The sequence below is a fragment of the Lampris incognitus genome, chromosome 12 (genome assembly GCF_029633865.1).
Source record: "Lampris incognitus isolate fLamInc1 chromosome 12, fLamInc1.hap2, whole genome shotgun sequence".
Classification (NCBI taxonomy): domain Eukaryota; kingdom Metazoa; phylum Chordata; class Actinopteri; order Lampriformes; family Lampridae; genus Lampris; species Lampris incognitus.
In genome coordinates this window covers 12826579-12829835 of record NC_079222.1, presented here as the reverse complement: position 1 = coordinate 12829835, position 3257 = coordinate 12826579, and positions in this window count along the sequence as shown.

Here is a 3257-nt window from a genome sequence, read left to right as displayed (position 1 = left end):
ACAACCAAAAATTATGTGGAGCTTAAGAAAATGAATTTTCCCTAAATGACGCTTTGAAAAATGAGAAATCATATAATTTGTTGTCTGTTGTCTCTGACATAGTGGTGATTGCAGCTTGTCTGTGAGGTTGTGTATGTCTGGGTAGACTGTAAGAGCTGAATTGGCCTTCTGGGATAAATAAAGGGCGGCACAGTGGCGCAGTGGTCGCCTCACAGCAAAAAGGTCCTGGGTTCGAGCCCTGTGGTTGTCCGACCTTGGTGGGTCATCCTCTGTGTGGAGTTTGCATGTTCTCTCACAGTCCAAAGACATGTAGGTCAGGTGAATTGGCCATACTAAAAATAATAATAATTTAAAAAAAATTGTCCCTGGGAATGAATGAGTGTGTGTGTGTGTGTGTGTGTGTGTGTGTGTGTGTGTGTGTGTGTGTGTGTGTGTGTGTGTGTGTGTGTGTGTGTGTGTGTGTGTGTGTGTGTGTGTGTCGGCCCTGTGATGGCCTGGTGGCCTGTCCAGGGTGTCTCCCCGCCTGCCACCCAGTGACTGCTGGCATAGGCTCCAGCATCCCCGCGACCCTGACAGCAGGACAAGCGGTTAAGATAATGGATGGATGGAATGGATAGATAAATAAAGTTGTTTGAATCTGAACGTATGTGGACATATTTATTCAGTGCAGACTAAGTCCGAGTGTCTTTCAATTCTTTTTTTTTCTTTTAATTCCCAATAGGGACTTGAATTTACAGAGTAATTAGTTGAGTAGAACGCACTGCCTAATATACCTCCAGCCCATCCTGCTTTCCTCTGCAGCAAAGTTTACATTTGGTAATGAATTAAGAGCCCTGTGCTATTAAAAGGGGGTTTTGCTGACATATCTATAAGCTTGTGATAAGCTGGGCCTAAATCAAGAAAAATGCAGACAAAGCACATTGCAGTCCAAGGAAACCTTAGTGAGAAGAGCTTTCAGTGGATGATAACAGCAGGTAAATTTGCCTTTGCGTCACTCATAAAATATTCCCGTTTTGTCTTGAATTTGAAAATGCTGTTAGATGAGGCCCTTTTCATAAATTCATTTAAGGAAAGAATAAAATGCTTAGAATTCTTCCTTGATATTGTATGAACGGATTAAAATGCTTGCCACGTTAGTAAAATGGTGTGGTCGAATTACTTAAAGATACAATGATTTGTCTGGTAATGTATTCATAGAGCAAATCATTATCAAATTGTACTCCGTTCAGTAGTCTATAGAGAACAGTTTTTGGAGAAATTGAAATTGTAAATCCATTGTGTACGCCTCAACCGTTGAATATTTGTGATGTCAGATAAGTGCCATGTATCAGTCCTTGAATAATGTGTGTATCGTTTGATAAAGATGCATAGGACAGGATTTTAATACTCCTATCTGACAGTTGTGTGATGCACAACCCTCCGCTTTTCAAGTACAGTGCACCGCTTATTACTGGCCTTCAAACATTAGACCTGATACATGAACTAGATCCTGGGGCGGAGCCGTGTGCCAACAAAGAAGAGTAAATGAGGTTTGTCTCCCCTTTTCATGGTGAATTGTTGGTTTTATGTACCCCAAGGCTTGGCCCTGAGGGGACTCTTACTGAATCATATACGTCAAATGTAATATCGCTGCCTCCTCCCTCCCCCCTAAACGAGGCAAACCATGATGTAGAGCTGACTGTGGACAGTTGGCACAACCTATCCCAGCAGATACTAAAGCCTCGTGCAAACCATCTCACTCCATGACATGTGCAGAGTTATATTTGTGCTTATCCTTGACAGAATGGGTTACTTGTGTATTGTAGCCGAAATCATCAAAACAGCATCCGTAATAAAGTCAATGTACATGCAAAACAGTGGCGAGAGTGCTAGTTTCATTAGCTTCACAGCGTGGACTGATAATCCCAGCACAAACAACATAAAATACAGAACACCTCCTCGCAATTACGCCGGAAAAACATAAGCGACTGTTTCCCCCGTTTAGCTCGCCTGCAGCAGGAGGCACGAAAAATGGCAGGTTAACCACGTTGTTAGGAAAACAGTTCAAAACAAAATTAGGTGACTCATTAGGGAATAGCACGTTAATCTCCCCCTATTGAAAGTGTTCTTGAGCACTTATTACCGTCACTTCTACCAGGTCTTCATTGGAAAATGTTCTGTTATTCATACTCTGCTGATAATGTGATGTTCTGCCATGTCTTTTGCATCAAATGAGTGGACAGCTTCCTGTTGCTGCTATGTACCAGTGTTTACTGTAACACTCTCTGGCCGGTGTCTGCATATTTGATCAAGTGTAGCTGTTACACAGTGATGACACAACACTTCATCGAGATTTATGACCCATCGACTGAAACAAAATGCACTACTTCTTCTTCTTTCCCCCCTTTTCATTGTTTTATTGAGTCTATTAATTCAACTGATTACTGATCAGGGCAAATCAATATAATCAAATACCATGTATGCAGCAACAAACATGGATGGCATGTTGTTACGCAAGGCTGGTCCAACAAGAGGTTCATGACAAGACAATAAGATCTATAGGTCTGACTTAATTCTTACGTAGTCTCGAGGCAAGATTTGTAAACTATCAAGTGGCAGGCTGCCTCTAATATAAATTATCTCATGAAACTATTCGTGTCAGCTCTTGCTACTGTGCTCTTATTTACATAGACACTATTATTATCAGTGTCTACTGGTGTACCCTTCCCCTACCTGATCCTGTTATTTTCTTGTCGAGATGATATGTTGTAATGATATGTGGCGGTGTAAATCGACTTTTGTGTTTTGATTCTCCTATTCTCTGCCTCTTGATGACCGAAGACACACTTACATGCATTCTTGGCAATGACATGATTAATATATTAGCATCTCATGTGTAAATATAATGAAAATATAGTTGGTACACTCCACAGCACTCTAAGTATAGACATTTTATTAAGCTCGGTTACAGGAACTTTACTTTTTCACTATCGATAAACTATATATATATATATATATATATATATATATATATAATCACAATCAACAAATGATCTATGGATCTATTTGAAAGTTTTGGAAATGTCCAAAGTATTTGCTGCAGTTTAAAAAAAGTACAACTAGACTGTGCAAATCTTGCTATTGAAGAATCAGGATGGTTGTGCAGCAGATGAACTTGGCCAGAGCCTTCACCTCCAAGTAAAATCCTGAAGATTATTTTACTTCGATTTTAAGCCCACATCTCTGGGTTTAAAGAATAATAAGATTGAGAAATTTTA